Below are 13,289 nucleotides of genomic sequence, written 5' to 3'. Positions count from 1 at the left end.
CTGCTATAAATATATCCAGCAAGACAAAATTTTATGTGAAAACACACCTTCAACATTCCCTAAATCCTGGCAAACAGTAAGTCATTCACCTAACTAGCCAATAACATGACTGAAACATCAGTTTGCAAATACAACACAGGAGTTCCTGTTTGTTTTTCAATCATATAAGGAGTCACTTGAAAGTCTTTAGTGTCCTTGCTCACCCCCTCCCAAGCATTTTCATCACTAGATTTACAAAAAATAAAAATAATCCCTGTTCTCATGCATAGGTGGTGTTCATCTGGACACCCTAATCTTTCACAGCTTTTTTGTTTTCCCCAAGACTTTGCTGATTCACTGCTCCTATTTCTAATAGCACCCTCTCTTCTGAAGTATAGCTAACTGCACTTCATGGTGTAAGAACCGGGCCATCATTTATTCCTCTGGACTTCCTAATATCAATAATAATATCTCCTGCAGAATTCCTAACAATGTTTCATGCTATTTTTTGGCAAAAACAACAATATATGGATATCCATTTTTGACAGGTCATAGCTGTCTATAAGTTGGACAACACCACCAGAGAAAATGAATCACAACTTTGTGTATTAATTTATTTAAATTTTTATTACTTTTCATTAAACAACCTTCAGTTAATACAAATCTTACAATGCATACTGGGACAATGTGCAGTTTATGCCTATACACAGCACCCTATACATGGCACTCTTCCTCAGCATTTCTTCTCCAGGTTCTCCACCCCAGAGGTAAGCATCACTTCTTTTACAGCAAAGAAGTTGAAGACTAACTTTCCACATAGGTATTGGAGAAGTCTTCTGAACAGTAAAGCACAATTTTTTGTTTTTCTTTTTTTTTCAATATATCGTTTCATGCTCTATGTAACAGCATGGCCCCTTAGATGCTGATCCACCCTTGCTGGAGGGCCAGTAACCTTTGGTGTGGAAGTAGAAACAAGCAGCCAAGGACAGGTGGAGGAAAGAACTTCTTAAGCTGTTCCACTGTCAAAGAAAACAAGTAATGTAATTACAAGCAGTAGTAGAGACACGTTACCCTGTCCTTCATTTCAGTGAGGGAAACATGACATGATGTAAAGCCATGACTTGAAGCACTGAAAGAAATATTCTGATGCACTTCCTGACAGCACATGCTGGACCATTTTCTATTTTAGTCTGTATGGTGTTGATGGCAGTTTGGCCACCAACAATACGCAGGAGAGATGGCAGAGATAGATTGGTGTGAGCATATGCTGCTTATACAGTGCTTCTGGAGGTGTGCTCTTAGAAGGTGCATTTTTTTTCTACATGATCAGAGGTAGGGAATCACTTCAGATGACAACAGTGGGAACCAGCAATGGTGACAAGCTCTCTTAAGGCAGGTCTTGTTAGCAATTTATGGAGATTGAGAGGCTGTTGGAAAGACATCACTGGAGATTAAGGGATTGCTAACATGGAGATTTTAGGCTTGTTTGTGGAGCTACCTGTAGTTGTTCTATAGATTGTCACAGTCAGATAACAATCAACTGCCAAAGAATTCCGTTTGGTTTGGTTTCAAGAGCAGTTTCTGTTAATAAAAGACTTGATTTTGGAATAGTTTTGTCAACTTGTTTCTACCTTGTCCCATGCTGTATATCCATTGCTCTTTGGGGTGAGCTCCCAAGTCCTTACCTTTATAGGTATTTTAGGGAGTTTGCAAGATTGTAGAAGGAGCTGAAGATTGTGACTTCACTGATTTTTTTATGTTGTGCTTTTGTCAGGCCTCCTTTAGGCTTCTGTTAGTATCTGCTAACAGGAAAACGCATAGGAGGCAATTTAATAATAGAGACCTTGTACTGGGAAATGATACATTTTCTGATTAGGTATTCAATTTTAGAAGATTCCAAGAAGTCTGAATAGGTACCAGAAAATAAAGTAACATGAAATTAAATAAATAATTCCCATCAATAAGAGCTGAAGTTACAAAATGAGGGTAAGTCTGGATTGAAATGTTTAACATTGTTTAAAGAGCTCCATCACTAACTCTTCCCTTGACAGGCTTATTCCGTTAGCAAATATTTTCTTGAAATATTTCCTTCCATGTGGCATTACCATATGTTTCGTATTGCATAGATTTCCATAAACGGAGCACATACACACGTTTTATAGACTATTGGTCTTTTTCCTGTTCTGAACAATGTTGATGATAGTTTTCTCCCCTGACTTTTATAGGAAAGGGTTTATTATTTTTTAACAGATCTAACTATATCATGTGCTGTTGGGGAGATTTGTACTTTTCTAAGATATTCTTTACAGTGACTATATAGACACTAGGGACTAAACTAATACAGTTTCTTGTCTGGAGAAGTACATCCATCAGTCAGCCACCCCCAACGCCCATCCCAGTAAATGAGCTCTGCCCTGAGCTCAGTTACAGTTACTGAGTGATGTCAGCCAGAACATCTCACCTCTCTGCAGCTCATCCACATACAGGCCTTGCTCCTCTTCACACACTGATGCCACCATTTTGAATGTTTTCATTTTTGTCATGAGATGTATTAAGTAGGATGCAATTTTCTGAAAATTACAGCTTTTAAGGCATACAGTTAAGCAACCTGAGTCACAGTCACTACTTTATTAAAAAAAAAAAAAAAGTACCAGATAACTCTAAGCATATCCTTGTCAGATATAGATAATTAATAGCTGCATTTTGTTTGCAATAATGTTAGTTTCCATTACATTAAAAAAAGTCAGGGGAATAGATCACAGAAGAATGCCAGAACATCAAAGCCTTATTTGAGGTGCACCTATGGCATCTCTGTAGCTGGCGAGGTCTCTTCCCTCCTAGCTGCTGGCTGCTCCTCTCCAGGCTCGTGCCACCTTGCAGCTGGAGCCACCAGAAGTGCTTATGTGCTTGTGTTGTGAGCCAGGATTGGAAAACTGATACAGCTGAAAGACAGCCCAGCATGGATCACTTCTGTGTGTTTCGGATGGATCATTTCCCTCAGCTGAAGAAGAAGTCTCTGCTTCACAAATGCTGCTTCTGGCATGTTGCAAGTCAGCACAACGGAGGCAATGATCAGCCTCAGTTGTGCATAGGGGTGGCTGTGATTTTAGAAGCTCTACCAGTTTACAGGTGCCTAAACATGCCGCCCAAGCTTTTCAATAAACGGTGAGGCTTTATGACACAAGGGCTCCACGCATTCTTTCATCTAATAAATCAGACATGACTGAAAAATTCTATATACTGCTGGTACAGAACTTATAAATAAGCTAGGAATGGAAATATATGAGTGATACAGGTTTAGCAATAATTTAGCTTGTGTTGCATTTTTCTCCGTTCTGTAAAATATCTGTCTTTGCATGTAACATTAGGTCATTCAGTTAAGTCCCTCTTCAATAAAGTAATCTCTTCTTAGTTCTACAGGATGGCCTTGGTTTATCACCTGTTTTAATGAGTGCAACCGTACAGAATCAAGATCACTTATTGATGCAGCATCTCCTTTGTTAAGGTTATCCCAGATAATGCAGAGGTGAACAATCAATACATCTGTCTGAAAGAGCAAATTTTCAAGGTATATCATGTATATTTTTGATCATTCAAAAATGTCATAATAGTAGGGAAACACCTTTTAAAAGGGAAAACCAATGCTTCTTGTCACATTCTGAAATGACTGTGTGTGATTTTTAGAATAATAACAAGAAAGTTAATATTTGTATTCCTTTAATTCCCCTTTCACCACACCGACTATCTAGCTGATTATTATTCCAGGATTATTCCCTGTGGAACATTTTTACAAATGCTTTCTTTCCTGTGACCTGTCCATATATCAGTAAAGTTCATTTGTACTTAAGGAAAAAGGGAAATGAGCAGAATTTTCCATTACAATACCATCCCAAACCATCCTTTTAAGGCCATATTTTTCCTGATGATACACACCACAGAACTGTCCCTTTAGACTCATTCCTTTAGCAAGTGGTAGCCACTGGGGAAAAAAAAAAAAAAAAGCAGCTTATGTCAACCGTAAGCTTTTGCCTCTAGTGGATACCACCAAAAAATGGAAGAGAAAATGGTGCCAGCTCCTCTCATGACTGAATCTTAAGCACCATTTTCAATGAGTCAAATGTTTACATGGCAGAGCTGTCAGAGATGGCAGAGCTGGTAAGACTGCAGCAGTGCAGTCCGCTGAACTGCAAATAGCTTCCACCATCTAACCAAATCACTATTTGGTGTTGATTCACCCACCCCTGAATCCTGTTTTGTCTTGGCAAGGTCTAAGTTTTAGGACCTGGCCTAAAGCAATGCTCTGTTTACATGTGCTCATTAAGTGTTGATTACCAATTGTACGGTACTTGCAGAGATCTGAGATCTCTCAAAAGACCCTGAGTGAAATTTTGCATGTCTTTTCTTCTCACCATGCACCCGTAGCTTGCAAAGAAAAAACATTCATGTTGCTTGTCACAGTTGATGAAATAAATATGTTTTTCAATCCGTTAGTGATATAGTGCTTTCCACAGAGGAGTGAATAATACCAGGTGTTCCGTGGGATAGAGATGTTGTGCTCACATTTCGTTTCATAGGAAACCGTGGAATAAAGCCATGTTTGCATTCTATAGCTGGAAACAAAGAAGTGAATATTGTTGAAGTGGCTGCCTTCAGTCTGAAATGTGGAATGAGGGAGGTTTTGTTTACAAAGAGGAATTCACCAAGTTTCTTAATCCTTTGTCAACACCGAGCTAATTCAGCTTTCATAAGGACAGGGTAGGGCAATGAGTAAACGGATCAGTTACATTCTTCTATTATCACACTATATTAACATTACAGTTTGCAGGTTGCTCCGCTTAAAGGGCTGTCTCAGATTTATGTTTCATGAGGATTTTTTTGGCTAAATCTTTGGCAGACTATGGCTTAAGCATATAAGGAAGCGACAGAAGATGTCTGTGAAACAAACATGATGCATTTTGAAATGATCTCAGCTATTCAGTTAATAGCAATTAAAAACTACAATACCACAATGGTCACTACAATTAATGCCATTAAAGCAATCAGGCCCAGCAGCTGTAAGGTCAAATAAAGACAGCTTTGTAATGACAATATGACAAAAGAAAATTGCTGACATTTCCATGTAAATTATATTCCCTTAATTATTGTCTTAATACTAAATAAATAAAGTTACAATAATTCAAAGACTGATTACAGATGAAATTAGCACAACTACCTGCACTGCAGTTGGCTAGGGTTAACATTTTAAATGTAATTAATAGCCTTTACTCACTGTATCTGGTCATACATGGTGTTTCTCATTTACATTCCTCGGCAATATGCTGACAGTGCTAAGTGTCTGAAGATCTCATCCACCAGAGGAAAATGGTTCTTCATGTTATAGTGCTTATAATGGACATGGTTGCTGCACTTTTCTAATAATAATGACCAGAAAAGGACTGCAGGAGAGAGAGGCTCTATGCTGTTTTCAGTTTTGTGTTCCAAGCCTTTCCTGGAGTCAACGTGAAATGTAATTGCTCTTTTGACCTCTATCTTCTCTCTCCCCATGTCTGAGGAAGAGCTACACTGGCTGATTATTGCAGGAATGAAAGGCACTCTGACCTTGTCGACCAAACGCCTTGCTGCTTTCAATGTTGCCCATTATGTCGAAGGCAGGCAACTCCTGGAGAGAGGCTGAAATCTACAGGAGAGCTGCTTGCCCGGCAGCCGGCCAGCAAGGGCTTCAGCAGCAGCAGAGCAGACACTGCCAGGCAGTGAGGGACACCAGCTGCGGGAGGGACACCGGGGACTACATAAAAACATTGTTAGCACAGGGTATAAAGAGCTCTCAGATGCTGACCACAGATTGCTTCTTCATTAGTGAGACTTCACATCATCCACCTGAAATGAAAAGTAGCAGAGAAGCAAAGGAGGAGTACAGTGATTTTTTTTTTTTTTTCCCCAGTGGAATGTGGCAGTCGGTAAGTTAAAAAAAAAAAAAAAGAAAAATTAAAACACCACTCCAAACCAACAGTTTTCACAAGAACACAGAGATTGTTGCTGTATAAGGATACACTGAAAACACTCCTCCAAGGAAAACAGGTCAAATATTCAGTTGCTATAATTGTGCTAAATCGGAAACATTCACCATAAAATCTTTGTTAGAATATTTTGGAGCTGTAAGAGGCTGGAAAACATCCCACCTGGCAAACACTCTCTTTTCATGTATGTGTCATTTTATATATATACATATATATACCAGAAAAACAAATCCTCAGAATTCACAGTCATAAGAAGACATTATTTGAAATTATTTCCTATTACTTTGATGGTAACTTACTTTGCTCTGAACCAGCCACGAAGACTGGCTGAGTGAGGTTCCTAATTTGACCTGAGGATAATGTGGAGACTCAGACGAAGCTCTTGAAGGGCACTGACAGTGCAAAGCCAGCCCAATTGAAATGAAGCTAACCAAAAAGACATGCAAATAATATGGACATCACACTTAGAAAACAGCCTGTCCCAGCAGGGTCACTAGTGTTTTAATGTCGTCGTGACTTGAAAGCTGCCTAGTGACTCATACAAAATAAATCAGTGCTTTCCGCCCCCCGGCCCGTCATGTATCCCTATCACACACACACACACACAAAACACCACGCAAAACAAACAAACAAACAACCTCCCCAAAAAACACAACAAGAACAACAACAACAAAAAACCACAACCAACCAACCAACCATAACCACAAAGCAACCACACACACAAAAAAACACCACTACACACTACTAGAAAAAGAAACATTCATGTTGTTTGCTCAAGTTGAAGCAAGGAGTGGATGATCGCTAGATTATTCTCACACTCCTGGAAGCTAATGCTTGCTTGCCACACTGGGAGAGACACAGGGTGAGGGTGACAAATGTACCAAGTATCATGTGTCCTGCGGTCTTGTCACATATTCCCCGGACCTGTTAGATCCCTGCATTTCCTGCCAGGCTGTGGACAGGGGTGATGACTGCTCCTCATGACAGCAGGGCCAAAATATGCTGCCAAGTGGCTGGCCTGCATTGCCTCTTGCTGTTCCCCTTCTCCAGGTCTAGCAGGGAAGGCATGTACTGTGCCTTCACAGGCACCTTCTACCTTGAGAGGATGGTCATGTCAGGTCTCTGCTGCTCAGGAAGAGAAGCCTTTCGCCACATTGATGCTGTACTGCTGCCCAAGAAGTGCAGAGAAATAAGCCAAAGAAATTGTTTGTAGGTCATGCCTGAAACTGGACACATATTCCTTTCACTGCTTAAGGCAGGGTGTTGGGATCATCCATGGAGAATCTATCAAAAATTTTGCACACAGTAAAAATAGTTAACCTTTACTGTTAAAAAGAATGCTTCCCATTGAGATTGCACTGAGATGGTCTGGGTTCCTCTAAGTTTATCACCAATTAATTCCATGCAGTTTATGTCTCTGCTGGAGCTCCATGTAATCAAATTTCTGGTTCCTCATAGGAATTTGCAACTATGACCAATGCTCCTATTTAACTTTTCTGTGACAAACAAAACTGACTGTAAATCCCAAACCTTTCATGGAGAGACTTGTTTTCCAGTTTTTATCTTCTGATTCTTCCTTGTGTTTTCTGCAGAATATGAACATCCTGCTTGATTACGGCACTCCTGTACAAACCATCCCACTGAAAAACAAACAATCAAAAAACCTAAAACAAAACAAACAAAAAGAAAGCGAGATTTCATCTCTCAAATCTTATTTGAGAGTTATCCAGCTTTGTTATCCAGCTGACTATTCCCCATCAGCCTCAACTCATTTTCAGAGCTGCTGAAGTCCTCTACACTTTATGTAATGGTTTGTATTATTTGCTCCAAGTTGAATTGCTATGTGGTATGGCTGGTCCCTTTCTCTTTCCCTTCGTTGGACGAAGAAAAGCTCTAGTGTTGTGTCGAAGTGAAAAAAGCCATGTTGTAAAATATTGTGTGTAAAGAACCTGAGTGTGCTAATACAGGGTATCCTTTCATGCAGTTGCCATACCTTCTATAGTTTTTCCATGGAACAAATACAGATTATAGACACGAATTGTTATATTTACACTTCACCTTATAGTGAAAGGGCATTCATATTGAATACTATTTTTAACATTATTTTTACTCATGTCCTGTACATTTCAAGAAGAAGTTACAAGGGTTAGTATTGGAAAAGGGAGCATGTTTTACAGGCAGAAATGGCATAGTAATAAGTATAAAGCCAGGTGAGCAGGAGTCTAACACACAAACAAGAGTAAATAGATTTTCTCCAACACACCACAGGAGATAAGTGACCTTTTTTCCCCATTCTTTCCAGAGTTCAAATCCTTGGCAAACAGCTTGCCGTAGCTCAAGTTATTTTGTTTGGAGAAATCTAAAAAAGGTTAAGCCAACTAACACCATGAAACAAATGGATCAGAGGCATTTGAGCTCTGGAAAGCCCAAGTATTAAATAAGTTGTAAGTTCATACTGTGTCAGTTCCTAGTTTTCATTGCCTTAATCTGAAGGATGAAGTAAAATAAAACTGTGTTAGATAAAAGCAAAACAAAATAAAAAGGTACGAGTAACGTTACATGACATATATAAAATAGAAAAGAATTGTTTTCACTCTATCTGCTCACACAGAACTTCAGCAAATCAGCATTTTTTTTCCCGAAAGCAGTTCAAAGAACACAACCTGCCATTTGCACCCTGTGTTTTTTGCATCTCTCTGTGCTTGCCATCTTCCACACTTGCTTCCTAAATGCTTTGTATTGTAGATATAAAATAGGAGTTTTGATCGTGACCCTAGCAATACAGGGTTTTTTTTGCAGTCTCTGTGTGTGCAGTTCTCTGCAATACAAGTACCCACTTAACACAAACGGCCTATGAACATATACAACCACATGCACTCTCAAAACCAAATGTTCCTGAATGTTGAATGCACTTTGCATGCATTGGTTTGAGGCACAGATCCCTGATTTGCCTGCAAATCAGGTCTGGTAGGTATTCAAAGAACACAGAAATGCATACTACATAATATGTTCCCCTGTTCATCTAGACTTCCACTCTATTAAAAACTAAAACTAAATGTAATTTTTCTAAAGTACTGTGGTATGCTTACCATGAAATCACTGGTAGACAAAGCAAAATGCTTAGAAATTACCCAGTATAGCTCCAAAAACAACTTTTTGAAGACTTTATCTTGGTCCCAAAACAAAAACTGAATACTAGCAAAACTGAAGACATACAAGCAGTTTCCCAGTGCTTGTGTGCATTTTGGTGTATGGTCTATTTGGAGTTTCCTTTAATGCCTATTTGAGTTTTTGTTTGTTTGTTTTGACTGGCATTGATCTCACACAGATGACACTTCCTACTCTTAAAGCTTTGGGAGAAGGAGTGTCAGTGAACCTTAGAAAGATTACCAGAATGGAAACCTTGAAAAATACATGATGACGTTGGTTCTTTTGCTATCTGTCCAACCGTGCAAGGTGCTGGAATTTTACTGTTGTCATTGAACTGACGTGGGAGAGATTACAAGCCTCTGGAAAAGTCATGTACCCCTGAGGATTGGGCTTAAGTGTGTCTATGGGCTCAACAATTGGGCTTGATGCATACATGCAATCTACATTTGCTCTTTGCTTTATTTTAAAGGTTGAAATGTGGCATTTCAAAAATATAATGTCAGATAAGTAATAAGTCTGAATGTTAAAGGTTTACTGAATATCAGATTTCATCCAAGGAGACAAGAAAGGCATAATTTCTGCAATATTTGCTCGATTACGGCTATTCTTTTTGTAGGAAGGGTTGATTTTCTCAGGGTGGCTGGCAGCTCCTTGTCAGCAGATGGGTAGGAGTACAAGAAACTTCCTTGTGTTCAGTATCAGCAACTCCTGTTTAATTTGCATCTGAGGGAGTTTTTTCCATAGTGTATTCATTTGCCAGTGAGTTAATGTGTCCCTGCATAATCAGATAAGAATGGAATAGAATTACTAATGATAAGAGGAGGTGGAACAAGGGCATGTCAGTAGAGCAGGCTTTCCTTCGCCCACCTAATCTGAATAGACCATAATTTCAACTATCTCAAGTTTGGTTCGGTCTAATTTCTTTTCCCAACGTAGAAGTAGAGGTTGTGGGTTGGGTTTTTTTGTGGTGTTTTTTTTTTTTTTTTTTCCTCTCAAAACTGAGTTTAGAAAATTAAATGCTGTGGATTGGCTATGACAGCTCCTACTTCATTCTGTGAAGCTGGAGTAAAAGACTAACGCACTCTTGCTTGTAGCAAGACAGAAATGTCACTTACCTTCTAAATCCAATTCAAAAGCAAATTAATTAAAGCAGAGTAAAAAATACTGTCAGTGAAGCACAAAAAAACCCCAGACAAACTAAAAACAACACACACACACAAACCCACAGAGAAAAATTTTGCTCCCAGTTCAACATGCTCTTAATGTGTGCAAGTCAATAGTCATAATTGCATTAGAGTAAATGCTAATGTCATAAACCCTTAGGGTTGTAATGTGCTGTTCATGTGGCAGGCCTGCACAGTGAAGGAAGGAGGACTTCCAAACAGCTTTGTCAGCTGGTTTTGAGCCTCTGGGGCTCAGAAAGTAGGTTGTAAGCAGCAATGAGTGGACTGCCCTGCCAGACGTGTTGGTGTTCAAGAGGTGGGGCCTTGACCTCAACCTAGAGGTTATGGCTGCACTGCCGGGGCTTGTGTTGCAACCAAGGACGATGCTTCAGGCTGGTTAGCAATGCACTAGTGAGCCCTTTAACATTCAGTAAGGGGCACAGTGACAAGCAAAAGGCTGCAATGTGAAGCTGCAGCATTTTAAAACATTCTACAAAACAAACATTAATTTACCACTAGTAAATTCATCCCTTCTAGTGTCTATTGGACAAAGCAGCAGTACAAACAATCTGGAGTTTTATGTTGTATTATTACTTCTAAGCTTCTGTAACTCAACATGGATTATCCCTTTTAGCTGAAATACTTTGTAATGTAGATGAAGCTGCTTTTGAATCAGAGAGGCAGGTGTTAATGGCCAAGATGCAGGAGGTCCAATTTTAAACCTGTGTGCGATGTCATTTCATTTGGTTTCACTCAGCTTCAAGTTTGGTTTTATCTGAGTACATTCTCACTGAACTCAGCGAATTACACCCTTTAAACATGATAGCTAATATAGAAAGTGGATACTTCGTATGTTTATTAATTCTGCTTAACAATTTCATAGTGATTTTTAGCATAAAACTGTGAGCATATATGCCATGATATATTGAAAGTGAATACAAACCTATGAATATCCATAGCAGTATATATGTGGTTTAAAAGAAAGAAGAAGAAAGAAGAGGAGAGGAGAGGAGAGGAGAGGAGAGGAGAGGAGAGGAGAGGAGAGGAGAGGAGAGGAGAGGAGAGGAGAGGAGAGGAGAGGAGAGGAGAGGAGAGGAGACAATAGCTCAATAGATCTGTTATGGTCTTTGAACCTTTAAATCTCTAAATATATATTATCTGGCAAACTTTAAACAGTTCCCACAGCCTAAAGTTTTCCTGTGGATTTTGCTTTGGTCCCTTAAAAAGGTACGTATGTGTACATTTCCTGTTTGCATATCATTTGTTCAGCAGGACATATATGCCAGCTATAAACTACTCTGCCTAAGTAACATAAACTACATGACCTTGCACTGGCCTTTGCAAATGATTTGGACTAATGATGTGTTTAATTGGGAATTTAATGGGTGAAAGCAACGTTCCTGTGCTTTTCCAATTCACAATTATGTTCTTCTGCTTCCAGACAACTCTACTGACTTTGAGGACAGCACTCTTTGGACAAAAAAAGGAGCAGTACAACAGGTCCATGCCGATGTCACTGCTGAAAACCAGTGGAATTTGGACCACCATGGAATAAGAAGATCAAGCTGTAAAACAAGGCAAGTAACTATGGTGTCTGTTGAAATAATCTCCCCAAAAGAAGCACCAGATCTTTCAGAGATGTTTCAGCCATCGTCACTGAAATTAAACTGTGTGACTGCTAACTCTGTTGAAGAGTATTGAAGAATACTTGATCTTATCATCGAAGTCACAAGCATCTTCAAGCAATACAGCCCAAGAAACACCCTGAGGATTACAGCAGCCTAGTCCTTTCTGAAGGAAGCCTATACTTGATGCTACCAAGTTTGCCCTTTAGAGTTTTCTTTCCCCTAAACTCTATTTTCTTAGTAATATAATTGAGAAAAAATATATAGCTATCTAATCTGAGGATGCTTTTAGACTTTGTCCATCACTATAGTGCTTCAACACTTAGTACTGTCTTCAGAACTGCTGTGGTATCTATCCACAGACAGGATTATGGGATTCCTCATTTAGATAGGAATATGCTTCAGAAATCACCTTCAGAATTCTAGTTTTGATTACTTCCAAAGTTACCTTATAATTATCAAACTACAGAGAAGTGGCAATACACAAGAAAGCTATGGGTATTGAAATCCAACATTGCAGCAGAACACAGAGCAGGAGGGCTCCTCCTGTGGAAATTGGAGCATATCTCAGGCATTGTTTGATGCAGAGGTGCCAAGCTAAGGACACCTAGCACCTGAGGCAGATACTCATATAGGAGGAACAATCCAAGTAGGATGCTCATTCTGTCAAAAAACAAGAGATGCAAACTATGGACAGTGTGTTCAGATCACAAAGAGAACAGAAGAAATCTCTGCTGCACAAAGATTCTACTTTTCCATTGGTTTCTATCAGTGCCATTGCACCCCACACTAGAATGAATACATTTAATTGCTAATTCTTCATCCTCTCATGGCGTTTATTTATCGTAGGCAACTGGTACAGTTAAAATAACTACAGGCCTCTGATTTTTAAATATCATTTTGTTCCCTCTGTACTGAAGATTCTTTTCAAGCACAATACATAATTCAGTGAATCACTGAACTTATAAAAATCTCAGGCCCACACAAAATTTTCCAAAAATAGGTGCAACTAGCTTTCTTACTTCAGCTTTTCCCCAGTCACTTAAGGCACTGGTGTTGTCCTTCAGGTACCCAGACAATGTCTGGGAAAGTCTGTGATCTTTAAAATACAAAATTCCAGCTCTCCTATGTTTGTATGAAAGCCAATTCTGTATTTTTCCCTAAGCCATAGAAAATGTCAAAATGTGTAAGGAGTAATGACGGTCAGGATTAGAGCCCTTGCTGCATTATTTATAGACATTAAGATATGTCACAGCAATTGTCCTACATAAAGAAGCCCAAGAAGCTCGTAATTTTAAAGGTCCTCAAGTGCATATTTACATAATCATGATTGCAAAGTAGTAGGTGTGTCACTT

At 39.2% G+C, this 13,289-nt stretch overlaps 1 long non-coding RNA gene across 2 annotated transcripts; it reads right to left on the bottom strand.

Moving 5' to 3' along the window:
* Positions 1-859: 859 nt before the first annotated feature.
* Positions 860-6,402, bottom strand: LOC309451242. 2 transcript variants are annotated; one of them, XR_014186215.1, is made up of 4 exons: positions 6,296-6,402; positions 2,441-5,856; positions 1,665-1,778; positions 860-998 (listed from the first exon to the last, which is right to left on the bottom strand). It is a non-coding gene; the product is annotated as an uncharacterized lncRNA (long non-coding RNA). The 2 variants fall into 2 exon arrangements; XR_014186214.1 differs by having other exon boundaries at positions 1,665-5,856.
* Between the last annotated feature and the right edge of the window lie 6,887 nt (positions 6,403-13,289).

Source organism: Streptopelia decaocto (genome assembly GCF_964273445.1).
Source record: "Streptopelia decaocto genome assembly, chromosome: Z".
NCBI lineage: Eukaryota > Metazoa > Chordata > Aves > Columbiformes > Columbidae > Streptopelia > Streptopelia decaocto.
This window is presented reverse-complemented; position numbering and strand designations above follow the sequence as displayed.